The sequence below is a fragment of the Ranitomeya imitator genome, chromosome 5, assembly GCF_032444005.1.
Source record: "Ranitomeya imitator isolate aRanImi1 chromosome 5, aRanImi1.pri, whole genome shotgun sequence".
Taxonomy (NCBI): Eukaryota; Metazoa; Chordata; class Amphibia; order Anura; family Dendrobatidae; genus Ranitomeya; species Ranitomeya imitator.
Genome location: NC_091286.1, coordinates 638,152,112 through 638,166,978, shown reverse-complemented (window position 1 = coordinate 638,166,978; position 14,867 = coordinate 638,152,112).

Sequence of the window (14,867 nt, the reverse complement as noted above, 5' to 3'; positions counted from 1 at the left end):
CCTTGGGCCTGCTGCTCTGCTAGATAAGTGCTTCTAGTTTGTTTTCTGTTTTTTCTGTCCAGCTTGCTATTAACTTTTGCTGGTAGCTCTGAGAAGCAAAGGGGTGCACCGCCGTGCTGTTAGTTCGGCACGGTGGGTCTTTTTGCCCCTTTGCGTGGTTTTCGTTTTAGGGTTTTTTGTAGACTGCATAGTTCTCTTTGCTATCCTCGCTCTGTCTAGAATATCGGGCCTCACTTTGCTGAATCTATTTCATTCCTACGTTTGTCTTTTCATCTTGCTAACAGTCATTATATGTGGGGGCTGCCTATTCCTTTGGGGTATTTCTCTGAGGTAAGTCAGGCTTGTATTTCTATCTTCAGGCTAGTCAGCTCCTCAGGCAGTGTCGAGTTGCATAGGTAGTTGATAGGCGCAATCCACTGCTGCTTCCAGTTGTGTGAGGATAGATCAGGTACTGCAGTCTACAGAGATTCCACGTCTCAGAGCTCGTCCTATTGTTTTGGGTTATTGCCAGATCTCTGTATGTGCGCTGATTACTGCACGCTGTGTTGCCTGATTGCCAGCCATAACAGTCCTCCCCACAGTCAGTGCCCGCTCCATACTCCCCTCCAGTCAGCCCTCACACAGGGTTAATAGCAGCGTTAATGGACCGCGTTATGCAGCTGTGTAACGCACTCCATTAACGCAGCTATTAACCCTGTGTGACCAACTTTTTACTATTGATGCTGCGTATGCAGCATCAATAGTAAAGCGAGCTAATGTTAAAAATAATAATAATAAAAAAAGGTTATTCTCACCCTCCAACATGGCGCTGTCCTCGGCAGTGCAAGTGGCAGGTTCCGGTGCTAAGGATGCTATGCGAGAAGGACCTTCTATGACGTCACGGTCATGTGACCGCGACGTCATCACAGGTCCTGCGCTCATACCAACCCTGGGACCGGAAGCTGCCGCATGCACCGCACACAGGTGCCAGGACTACAGGGGGCCTACGGAAGGTGAGTATATGTTTATTTTTTATTTTAAGTCTTTTTTAACCACGCATATAGTGCCCACATTGCTATATACTACGTGGTCTGTGTTACATACTGCGTGGGCTGCGATATATACTACATGGCTGCTATGTACTACGTGGGCAGTGTTATATACTATGTGGGCAATATTATATACTGCGTGAGCTGCGTTATATACTACATGGCTGCTATATACTATGTGGCCAGTGTTATATACTATGTGGCCAGTGTTATATACTATGTGGGCAATGTTATATACTGCGTGGGCTGCGTTATATACTACATGGCTGCTATATACTACGTGGGCAGTGTTATATACTGTGTGGGCTGCGTTATATACTACGTGGCTGCTATATACTACGTGGGCAGTGTTATATACTATGTGGGCAGTGTTATATACTGTGTGGGCTGCGTTATATACTGCATGGCTGCTATATACAACATGGCCAGTGTTATATACTATGTGGCCACTGTTATATACTGCGTGACCTGTATTAACGCAACGGGTATTCAAGAATGGACCCGTAGAAGCACTAGATACAGCGCGAAACCGCCGTCGTCAACCCCTGCACATTCCTGCTGTCACTGCACATCCCCCAAGCCGTGAAGATGTATTATCACATGTCTCAATAAAGACTTTCCTCACTCCAGGATCGGTGAGTGCTGCCGCATTTTTCTATGACAGGATTTGGTATTCAAGAATATGTCGTGGCCTGTGCTATATACTATGTGGCTGCTATATATATACATATTCTAGAATACCCGATGCGTTAGAATCGGGCCACCGTCTAGTATATATATATATATATATATATGTATATATATATATACAGTACAGACCAAAAGTTTGGACACACCTTCTCATTTAAAGATTTTTCTGTATTTTCATGAGTTTGAAAATTGTACATTCACACTGAAGGCATCAAAACTATGCATTAACACATGTGGAATTATATACTTAACAAAAAAGTGTGAAACAACTGAAATTATGTCTTATATTCTAGGTTCTTCAAAGTAGCCACCTTGTGCTTTCATGACTGCTTTGCACACTCTTGGCATTCTCTTGATGAACTTCAAGAGGTAGTCACTTGATATGGTCTTCCAACAATCTTGAAGGAGTTCCCAGAGATTCTTAGCACTTGTTGGCCCTTATGCCTTCACTCTGCGGTCCAGCTCACCCCAAACCATCTCGATTGGGTTCAAGTCTGGTGACTGTGGAGGCCAGGTCATCTGGCGAAGCACCCCATCATTCTCCTTCTTGGTCAAATAGCCCTTAAACAGCATGGAAGTGTGTTTGGGGTCATTGTCCTGTTGAAAAATAAATGATGGTCCAACTAAACGTAAAGCGGATGGAATAGCATGCCGCTGCAAGATGCTGGTTCAGTATGCCTTCAATTTTGAATAAATCCCCAACAGTGTCACCAGCAAAGCACCCCCACTCCATCACACCTCCTCCATGCTTCACGGTGGGAACCAGGCATGTAGAGTCCATCTGTTCACCTTTTCTGCGTCGCACAAAGACACGGTGGTTGGAACCAAAGATCTCAAATTTGGACTCATCAGACCAAAGCACAAATTTCCACTGGTCTAATGTCCATTCCTTGTGTTCTTTAGCCCAAACAAGGCTCTTCTGCTTGTTGCCTGTCCTTAGCAGTGGTTTCCTAGCAGCTATTTTACCATGAAGGCCTGCTGCACAAAGTCTCCTCTTAACAGTTGTTCTAGAGATGTGTCTGCTGCTAGAACTCTGTGTGGCACTGACCTGGTCTCTAATCTGAGCTGCTGTTAACCTGCGATTTCTGAGGCTAGTGACTCGGATAAACTTATACTCAGAAGCAGAGGTGACTCTTGGTCTTCCTTTCCTGGGGCGGTCCTCATGTGAGCCAGTTTCTTTGTAGTGCTTGATGGTTTTTGCCACTGCACTTGGGGACACTTTCAAGGTTTTCCCAAATTTTCGGAATGACTGACTTTCATTTGTTGAAGTAATGATGGCCACTCATTTTTCTCTACTTAGCTGCCTGCTTTTTTTTTTGCCATAATACAAATTCTAACAGTCTATTCAGTAGGACTATCAGCTGTGTATCCACCATACTTCTGCACAACACAACTGATGGTCCCAACCCCATTTATAAGGCAAGAAATCCCACTTATTAAACCTGAGTGGGCACACCTGTGAAGTGAAAACCATTCCCGGTGACTACCTATTGAAGCTTATCAAGAGAATGCCAAGAGTGTGCAAAGCAGTCATCAAAGCAAAAGGTGGCTACTTTGAAGAACCTAAAATATAAGACATATTTTCAGTTGTTTCACACTTTTTTGTTAAGTATATAATTCCACATGTATTAATTCATAGTTTTGATGCCTTCAGTGTGAATTTACAATTTTCACAGTCATGAAAATTCAGAAAAATCTTTAAATGAGAAGGTGTGTCCAAACTTTTGGTCTGTACTGTATATATATATATATATATATATATACTTTCCTGCACGCAACCTCCGATCCTCACAAGATCTCCTTCTCTACTCCCCTATTATCTCCTCTTCCCACAATCGCATACAAGATTTCTCTCGTGCATCCCCCCCTACTCTGGAATTCTCTACCACAACACATCAGACTCTCGCCTACCATCGAAACCTTCAAAAAGAACCTGAAGACCCACCTCTTCCGACAAGCCTACAACCTGCAGTAACCACCGATTGACCAAACCGCTGCTCGGCCAGCTCTACCCTCACCTACTGTATCCTCACCCATCCCTTGCAGATTGTGAGCCCTCATGGGCAGGGTCCTCTCTCCTCCTGTACCAGTTGTGACTTGTATTGTTCAAGATTATTGTACTGTTTTATTATGTATACCCCTCCTCACATGTAAAGCGCCATGGAATAAATGGCGCTATAATAATAAATAATAATAATAATAATATATACCTATACTAGTAATGTGTAGACATTTATTCTATCTATTCTATTCTAACCTGTCAGTGTGATTTTACTGTACACCACACTGAATTACCGGCTTTTCTATAGAGTAACGCTGCGTATTTCTCACAAGTCACACTGATGGTCCATGTGTAATCCATATTTTTCTCGCCCCCATAGACTTTCATTGGTGGATTTTTTGCGCAATACGCTGACAAACGCAGCATTCCAGATAGGAGCTGCCCCATAGAGAAACATTGGTCCGTGTGCAGTGCGTTGTTTTTGCGCCTCTCATACGTTCGTAAAACTCTCTAGTGTGACCCCGGCCTTACTTTGTTCTTTGGGCGGCAGTATGAAAAAAATCAACAGCAGGTGAAGAATTGGTTTTATTTATTTTTTACGCCATTCCTCGTGCGGTATAAGTGATAAGGCGACTTTATTCTTCAGGTTGGTGCGATTACAGCGATACCAGATTTATAACTTTTTTATATTTTGCTGCTGTCACACAAAAAGATGCTCTTTTGCAAAACAAAGTTTTTGCATCAACATATTTTGAGAGCTATAATTTTTCAATATTTGTGCCGATAGGGTCATGTGAGGGCTTCTTTTTATAGGATGAGTTGACATTTTTATTAGTACCATTTTCAGTCACATAACATTTTTTGATTGCTTTAAATTCCGATTTTTGGGAGGCACAATGAACAAAACCAGCAACTCAGGAATTGTTTTTGGTGCTTAACTGCTTCCTGCCATTCAGCATGTGGTAAAAGTGGTAAGATGACTTTATTCTTTCGGTCAGTGTGATTACAGTGATTGCACATTTATATACGTTTTTATGTTTTGGCTCTTTTACATAAAAACTATTCTATAGGAAAAAGAATTGTTTTTGCACTGCTATATTCTGAGAGCTATGGCTTATTTTTTTGTGAGACAAGATGACATTTTCATCAATACCACTTTTATTTACAAAACCTACAAGAAACAAAATGAGCAAAACCCCTGCTATAACTAAATAAGTAAAAAGCAAAAGTGCATTTAAATAACAGAGTTCTTAGTAATACTGTTTTTGATCAAAAGTAGCATAAAAGCCATCCCACCATTGACAATGTGACTCTGATCGATAGGTCCTACACTGTCTAATATTAAAAATCTTACCATGTGTCAAAGTTGACCTCAGTGTGTGAATAAGGGCAGACAAAAGGACTGAGTCCCAACCAGTGGACACCAGTCTGGGGAAGCGTTTAAGGGCTCCTTTTCACTTGCGAGAAATACGTCCGAGTCTCGCATGTTAAAACCAAGCTCTGGCGCCAGCACTCCAGAGCGGAGCGTGCGGCTGCATAGCAATACATGGAGCTGCACCGTCAGAGCTTGGTTTTAACATGTGAGACTCGCACGTATTGCTCGCAAGTGAAAAGGAGCCCTAAATGTGATTTCCAGCTCAGGAAAAGGAGGTCAGACCCTGGCTTGCACAGAATGCAAAAATACAAAGAAAAAACACAAAAATTGAGCTTGGTTTGAGTTGGTATACATGCAGCACATAAACGCATGTTCACATTGGCCATGAAACATACTTTTGCGGAGCGATTAGATTATTTATGGCGATCGGTAAATGGCGTGATTGATTTATTTCTTCTATGAGACTCATAAAAAATGTAATAAAAATGTAACACTGAGGCCGGGTTCGTGTAAGCAGGTTGCAGGATGCAGTGACAGACAGAAGGCAGAACAAGGGATAACAGTTTTAATTTATTATTATTATTCATTTTTATAGCGCCATTTATTCCAAGGTGTTTTACATGTGAAAAGGGGGCAAATATATACAAATACAATTAAACATGGGCAAAAAAACAAGGCACACAGGTACATAAAGAGGGAGGACGTTGCCCGCGAGGGCTCACAGTCTGCAGGGAATCGGTGAGGATACACTAGGAGAGGGTAGAGCTGGTTGTGCGGCGGTTCAGTAGGTTGAGGATCACTGCAGGCTGTAGGCTTGTCGGAAGAGGTGAGTCTTCAGGTTTCATTTTCAAGGTTTCTATGGTAGGCGAGAGTCTGATTTAACAGGGGATACTACACGCAGGGAGATAAACAGTTGAATGAGGGTTAAACAGTTCAAGGGTAGGCAATAGGTAGAGTTAATGAGCAATAAACAAAATCACGGCAGTTCATTAAATCACTTATCGTGTCCTGCATGGTCCTCTGCAGAAGATGATCCTGCAGAGGGTTGCAGAACCGGCAACGGCCAGGCAATGTTTTCATATGGAGTCCTTTAAGCACTGGTTCGTCTTCTGTCGGTCTCCAGTTCCTTCTGCTGAGCTCCTAGTCCATAAGCACGTGCGGCTGAAACAAACAAGGCTGCAGGAGTCAAACGTAAACGGGAGGGAAGCAAGTGGCAAGTTAGGCCACAAAAGTCTGTCTGGTACTTGGCCTCTTCTGTCTCTGGCAGCTACTGAGTTCATGGCGCTTCTCTCTGCAGCGGTCTCGCTGGAGGCGGCGGGGACCAAACAACTCAGCCTGAGGACAGAGCAGGCTGCTCACCCGGTTGTGCACTGCTGCTGATAAACTCCAAACTGCCTGGCACACGCTGCTCTGCATGTATTCTGATACCAGAAAGTCTCTCACGCTGTAAGTCACTCACGCAGCTGTCCTGGATCTGTGTTCTGCGGTCGTTATCTTTGCTGCGCGGCCTGTCGATTTGTGGAGCGCGCCGCACACCTGCTTCTGCTCACACTGCCAGCGGGAAACTGACTGTTTCTTTGCGCAATTTCTCCTCATTGCCTGGGTTAGTCACACCCCTTCTTCCTGGGTCATAAGGCTTGTCCTGTCCCCTATTCTTTCCCCTGGGAAACATGGGACGCAGCCTCAGCAGTTCCGGACCCAGCATGATGCAGGCACCTGCAGCCCGGTTTTCCTCCTTACATTCGCACGCTGTGTAAATGCGGCATTTTTTTACTGCACATTTTCTGCAAATGTCCACACCATGCCATAATAATCTTCTCTGATTATTGTGAGTTTGCTGTGTTTCTATTATGCCTATACCCACCCATTTTATAAGTTTATGGCGAAGAATTGAAGTTGTGCTTTTAACACTTTTTTAATACTACAGAAAAACTTTGATTCTGCTCTTAAAATTCAACGTAATTTTCTTTTTACATGTGTTTTTTCAGGCTCCACATAGAAACCTTTACAGAACTCAACCTAAATGTCCAAGCAAAGGGATGAGACCTCATGAAAACTCTGCCCTCGGGGAGTGTAAAGATGCTGCTGAACTGTGCGATTTTAGTGCTTTTTTTTTTCAGAGGCTTCTATGTGGAGCCTAAAAAAAAAAACTTGTAAAAACTTTCCAGTTACCTTTTTAAGTGCAGAATCAAAGTTTTTATGTACTATAATATTTATATGCACCAAAAATGTATCAAATATGGGGGAAAAGACATAAAAAAGCAGCTAAAATGCAATAATCAGAGAAGATTGTTATTGTGTAGTTTGGTGCAGATCCTGCAGAAAACAAAAAGCACAATATTTATGCAACGTGTGAACACGGCTTTACAGACACCAAACAGCCAGATGTCATATAGAGAAAATACATAAAGATGTTAAAGTTCTGGCTGTTTCGACTGTGAATGAATGAAAAAAAATAACTTCACAGATCCCAAGATGAGCAGGACGCACAGATAACGTCCTGCTAACCCTGGCTGATCAAAAGCCGCACCGGAGCGTTGAAAGGTAAGAAATTCTCTGGCCTCCTGTCCCGCCACCAGGTGCCACTGACCTGCACGCTGGGCCGGAGTCCCGTGAATCGATCCACTCATCTCTAGTCCTAGTCATTGAAACAGCAGGCAGTCCCGGATTTAGGTCTATGCCTTGTAGTCTCTGGCCGCTGCTGCATTTCTCTCACTGCCACCGCCCCTCTGAAATCCCCTCCTGCCAGGATAGAAAATTAATTGTAAATGGACGTGGATTGGGTTATGGCCAGGGGAGTAATTTCACTACTGAGGCGATTGGCTGCAGCGGTCAGGTGATTGATGGAAGGGACATCATCACTGCATGGCAGGGAATAACAGTGTAGTGATGCAGGAGTGGCTGAGGAGTCAAGGAGTAAGTAATTTTATTTTTTAACTAATACGAGTCCCTACAATTGCAAAAGATCTTGTAAAATCACAAAAACCACATTTGAACAGCTAATTAAAGGGAACCTGTCACCCCCAAAATCGAAGATGAGCTAAGCCCACCAGCATCAGGGGCTTATCTACAGCATTCTGTAATGCTGTAGATAAGCCCCCGATGTACCCTGAAAATGAGAAAAAGAGGCTAGATTATACTCACTCAGGGGCGGTCCCACTGCGGTCCGGTCCGATGGGTGTCGCGATCCGGTCCGTGGCCTCCTGTTGTGAATTCTGCTTTTGGGCTCCCTCTGGTGGTTGTAGGTGGTAATGCAGTTGTCCCTGGCCTGCAGTCCTGGACAGGTGTATCTGCTAATTGCAATTCTGACTGGGGTATTTAGGTTTGCAGGACTCATTAGTCCTTGCCAGTTGTCAATGTTTCTTGGGAAGTGTTGGATCCCTGTCTGGCTTCTCCTGCTTAGCTGCCAATTCAGCAAAGATAAATGTCTGTTTCTTTTTCTATGGCACACAAGCTGTGTGCTTGTTTTTTGATTGTATTCCTGCTCTGAGTGTAGGCGTCTCTGGAGTTGCAGATATACGTTCCACATCTTTAGTTAGATGGAGGAATTTTTTGTATAATCTGCTGTGGATATTTTTGGAAGGGTTTTAATACTGACCGCACAGGACTTTGTTCTATCCTTTCCTATTTTAGCTAGTGTGGCCTCATGTGCTAAATCCTGTTTTCTGCCTGTGTTTGTCTTTCCTCTCCTTCTCACAGCCAATATTTGTGGGGGGCTGCCTATCCTTTGGGGTTCTGCTCTGAGGCAAGGTAGAATTCCTATTTCCATCTTTAGGGGTATTTAGTCCTCCGGCTGTGTCGAGGTGTCTAGGGCTTGTTAGGTACACACCACGGCTACTTCTAGTTGCGGTGTTAAGATCAGGATTTGCAGTCAGTATAGTTACCACCTACTCCAGTGAAAGTTTTCATGCTGCTCCAAGGTCACCGAATCATAACAGTACAACTGGCCTATAATGAGTTAAATGCATCTCAGAAGAAGGGAAGAAAGGTGTTGAGCCATTTTTTTTTCTTCAGTCTGCTTTATCTTCTCTTCCCTCTTTATCTCTGGGTGGCTGAGGAGCCTAGTGCTAGCATGAATGTTCAGGAATTGGCTTCTCGTGTAGACCAGCTTGCTGCTAGGGTACAGGGTATTTCTGATTATATTGTTCAGACTCCTGTTTTAGAACCGAAGATTCCTACTCCTGATTTTTTTTTTGGTGACAGGTCCAAATTTTTGAGTTTTAAAAACAACTGTAAACTGTTTTTTGCTTTGAGACCTCGATCCTCCGGTGATTCCATTCAGCAGGTTAAAATCGTCATCTCCCTGCTGCATGGCGACCCGCAGGATTGGGCGTTTTCCCTGGAATCTGGGGATCCGGCTTTGCTTAATGTAGATTCCTTTTTTCAGGCTTTGGGATTATTATATGATGAGCCTAATTCTGTGGATCAAGCTGAGAAGACCTTGTTGGCCTTGTCTCAGGGTCAAGAGGCGGCAGAATTGTATTGTCAGAAATTCAGAAAATGGTCTGTGTTGACTAAATGGAATAATGATGCTTTGGCGGCAATTTTCAGAAAGGGTCTTTCTGAATCCGTTAAAGATGTTAAGGTGGGGTTTCCCACGCCTTCCGGTCTGAGTGATTCTATGTCTCTGGCTATTCAGATTGACCGGCGCTTGCGGGAGCGCAGAACTGTGCGCACTGTGGCGTTGTCCTCAGAGCAGATTCCTGAGCCAATGCAGTGTGATAGGATTCTGTCTAGAACGGAACGACAAGGATTCAGACGTCAGAATGGGTTGTGTTATTATTGTGGCGACGCTTCTTATGTCATTTCAGTCTGCCCTAAGCGGACAAAGAGGATCGCTAGTTTATTTACCATCAGTACTGTACAACCTAAATTTATGTTATCTGTGTCCTTGATCTGCTCATTGTCATCATTTTCTGTCATGGCGTTTGTGGATTCAGGTGCCGCCTTGAACTTAATGGACTTTGAGTTTGCCAGGCGTTGTGGTTTTCCCTTGCAGCCTTTGCAGAACCCTATTCCTTTAAGGGGCATTGATGCTACACCCTTGGCTAAAAATAAGCCCCAGTTTTTGACACAGGTGACCATGCGCATGGCGCCAGCTCATCAGGAAGATTGTCGATTTCTGGTGTTGCATAATTTGCATGATGCTATCGTGCTGGGTTTTCCGTGGTTGCAGGTACATAATCCTGTGTTGGATTGGAAGTCCATGTCTGTGACTAGTTGGGGTTGTCAGGGGGTTCATAATGATTTTCCTTTGATGTCAATCTCCTCTTCTTCCTCTTCTGAAATTCCAGAGTTTTTGTCTGATTTTCAGGATGTATTCGATGAGCCCAAGTCCAGTTTCCTCCCACCGCACAGGGACTGCGATTGTGCTATTGACTTGAATCCAGGCTGTAAATTTCCTAAGGGTCGACTTTTCTGCCTGTCTGTGCCTGAACATACCGCCATGCGGAGCTATATTAAGGAGTCTTTGGAGAAAGGGCATATTCGGCCATCTTCTTCACCGTTGGGAGCGGGGTTCTTTTTTCTTGCTAAAAAAGATGGTTCATTGAGACACTGTATTGATTATCGCCTCTTGAATAAAATCACGGTCAAGTTTCAATACCCTTTACCTTTGCTTACCGATTTGTTTGCTAGGATTAAGGGAGCTAGCTGGTTTATGAAGATTGACCTTCGGGGGGCATATAATCATGTTCGTATTGAGCAGGGTGATGAATGGAAAACTGCGTTTAACATGCCCAAAGGCCATTTTGAATACCTTGTGATGGCATTCGGGCTCACTAATGCTCCATCTGTTTTTCAGTCCTTCATGCATGATATTTTCTGGACTTATATTGATAAGTTCTTGATTGTATATTTGGACGATATTTTGATTTTTTCCGATGATTGGGAGTCTCATGTGGAACAGGTCAGGATGGTATTTCAGATCCTTCGTGACAATGCCCTGTTTGTGAAAGGGTCTAAGTGTCTCTTTGGGGTGCAGAAGGTTTCCTTTTTGGGCTTTATTTTTTCTCCCTCGTCTATAGAGATGGACCCGGTTAAGGTTCAGGCCATTCATGATTGGATTCAGCCCACATCTGTGAAGAGCCTTCAGAAATGTTTGGGTTTTGCAAATTTTTATCGCCGTTTCATTGCTAACTTTTCCAGCATGGTTAAACCCTTGACCGATTTGACGAAGAAAGGCGCTGATGTGGCGAATTGGTCCTCTGCGGCTGTCTCTGCCTTTCAGGAGCTTAAACGTCGATTTACTTCTGCTCCGGTGTTGCGCCAACCGGATGTTTCTCTTTCGTTTCAGGTTGAGGTTAACGCTTCTGAGATTGGGGCAGGGGCCGTTTTGTCTCAGAGGGATCCTGTTGGTTCCTTAATGAAACCGTATGCCTTCTTTTCCCGTAAGTTTTTGCCTGCTGAACGCAATTATGATGTCGGCAATCGGGAGTTGCTGGCTATAAAGTGGACATTTGAGGAGTGGCGACATTGGCTTGAGGGAGCTAAGCACCGTATTGTGGTCTTGACCGATCATAAGAATTTGATTTACCTCGAGTCTGCCAAACGGCTGAATCCTAGACAGGCTCGATGGGCCTTGTTTTTTTCCCGTTTTGATTTCGTGGTCTCGTACCTTCCGGGTTCTAAGAACTTTAAGGCTGATGCCCTCTCTAGGAGTTTTTTGCCTGATTCTCCTGAGGTCTTAGAACCGGTCGGTATTCTGAAAGAAGGGGTGGTCCTTTCTGCCATTTCCCCTGATTTACGATGGGTTCTTCAGGAATTTCAGGCTGACAAACCTGACCGCTGTCCTGTGGGGAAACTGTTTGTTCCTGACAGATGGACTAGTAGAGTGATTTCTGAGGTTCACTGTTCCGTGTTGGCTGGTCATCCTGGCATTTTTGGTACCAGAGACTTGGTTGGTAGGTCCTTTTGGTGGCCTTCTTTGTTGCGTGATGTGCGTTCTTTTGTGCAGTCCTGTGGGACTTGTGAGCGGGCCAAGCCTTGTTGTTCCCGTGCTAGTGGGTTGCTTTTGCCATTGCCGGTCCCTGAGAGGCCCTGGACGCATATTTCTATGGATTTTATTTCCGATCTTCCGGTTTCCCAGAGGATGTCGGTTATCTGGGTTGTTTGTGACCGGTTCTCTAAGATGGTTCATTTGGTACCTTTGCCTAAATTGCCTTCCTCTGCGGATTTGGTTTCGTTGTTTTTTCAGCATGTGGTCCCTTTGCATGGTATTCCGGAGAGTATTGTGTCCGACAGAGGTTCCCAGTTTGTTTCTAGGTTTTGGCGGGCCTTTTGTGCTAGGCTGGGCATTGATTTGTCTTTTTCTTCTGCGTTTCATCCTCAGACAAATGGTCAGACCGAGCGAACTAATCAAACTTTGGAGACTTATTTGAGATGCTTTGTGTCTGCTGATCAGGATGATTGGGTCGTCGCTTTCTTGCCATTGGCCGAGTTTGCCCTTAATAATCAGGCTAGTTCGGCTACTTTGGTTTCGCCTTTCTTTTGTAATTTTGGTTTTCATCCTCGTTTTTCTTCTGGGCAGGTTGAGCCTTCTGACTGTCCTGGTGTGGATTCTGTGGTTGACAGGTTGCAGCAGATTTGGGCTCATGTGGTGGACAATTTGGTGTTGTCTCAGGAGGAGGCTCAACGTTTTGCTAAACGTCGTCGGTGTGTTGGTTCCCGGCTTCGGGTTGGGGATCTGGTCTGGTTGTCTTCCCGTCATGTTCCTATGAAGGTTTCTTCTCCTAAGTTTAAGCCTCGGTTTATTGGTCCTTATAGGATTTCTGAGATTATTAATCCGGTGTCTTTTCGACTGGCGCCTCCGGCCTCTTTTGCGATCCATAATGTCTTCCATAGATCTTTATTGCGGAAATATGTGGAGCCCGATGTTCCCTCTGTTGATCCTCCGGCCTGTTGTGAATTCTGTGGTCAAGCTCCCTCCTGTGTAAGTCGGGCCTCACTTTGCTAATACCTATTTCATCTCTGTGTTTGTATTTTCATCTTTACTCACGGTCATTATATGTGGGGGGCTGCCTTTTCTTTTGGGGAATTTCTCTGAGGCAAGGTAGGCTTATTTTTCTATCTTCAGGGCTAGCTAGTTTCTCAGGCTGTGCCCGAGGCGCCTAGGTCTGGTCAGGAGCGCTCCACGGCTACCTCTAGTGTGGTGTGATAGGATTAGGGATTGCGGTCAGCAGAGTTCCCACGTCTCAGAGCTCGTCCTATGTTATTAGTAACTATCAGGTCACTTTGTGTGCTCTTAACCACCAGGTCCATTGTGTTTCTGAATCACCAGTTCATAACAGTACTGGAGGCCCAAAGTACTACTGCTTCTCAATAGAGGGAAAAGAGAAGTTCTGAGACCATTTTTTTTTCTCTGCACTGTGTTTTGTCTTTCTTTTCCCCTAGACATTTGGATGGTTCAGGACACAGGTGTAGTGATGGACATTAAAGGTCTGTCTTCTTGTGAGGATCATCTCACTGCAAGAGTACAAAATATTCAAGACTTTGTGGTTCAGAATTCTATGTTAGAACCTAGAATTCCTATTCCTGAATTGTTTTCTGGAGATAGAGCTAAGTTTCTGAGTTTTAAAAATAATTGTAAACTATTTCTGGCTTTGAAACCCCGCTCCTCTGGTGACCCAGTTCAACAAGTTAAGATCATTATTTCTTTATTACGTGGCGACCCTCAAGACTGGGCATTTTCCCTTGCGCCAGGAGATCCTGCATTATGTAATATTGATGCATTTTTTCTGGCGCTCGGATTGCTTTATGATGAACCTAATTCAGTGGATCAGGCAGAGAAAAATTTGCTGGCTCTGTGTCAGGGTCAGGATGAGGTAGAGATATATTGTCAGAAGTTTAGGAAGTGGTCTGTGCTCACTCAATGGAATGAATGTGCGCTGGCAGCAATTTTCAGAAAGGGTCTCTCTGAAGCCCTTAAGGATGTCATGGTGGGATTTCCTATGCCTGCTGGTCTGAATGAGTCTATGTCTTTGGCCATTCAGATCGATCGACGCTTACGTGAGCGTAAAACTGTGCACCATTTGGCGGTATTATCTGAACATAAACCTGAGCCTATGCAATGTGATAGGACTTTGACCAGAGCTGAACGGCAAGAACACAGACGTTGGAATGGGCTGTGTTTTTACTGTGGTGATTCCACTCATGCTATTTCCGATTGTCCTAAGCGCACTAAGCGGTTCGCTAAGTCTGCCACCATTGGTACGGTACAGTCGAAATTTCTTTTGTCCGTTACTTTGATCTGCTCTTTGTCGTCCTATTCTGTCATGGCATTTGTGGATTCAGGCGCTGCCCTGAATTTGATGGACTTGGAGTTTGCTAGGCGCTGTGGGTTTTTCTTGGAGCCCTTGCAGTATCCTATTCCACTGAGAGGAATTGATGCTACGCCTTTGGCCAAGAATAAGCCTCAGTACTGGACCCAACTGACCATGTGCATGGCTCCTGCGCACCAGGAGGATATTCGCTTTTTGGTGTTGCATAATCTGCATGATGTGGTCGTGTTGGGGTTGCCGTGGCTACAAGTCCATAACCCAGTATTGGATTGGAAATCTATGTCTGTGTCCAGCTGGGGTTGTCAGGGGGTGCATGGTGATGTTCCATTTCTTTCTGTTTCGTCATCCACCCCTTCTGAGGTCCCAGAGTTCTTGTCGGATTACCGGGATGTATTTGATGAGCCCAAGTCCAGTGCCCTACCTCCGCATAGGGATTGCGATTGTGCTATCAATTTGATTCCTGGTAGTAAGTTACCTAAAGGTCGACTGTTTAA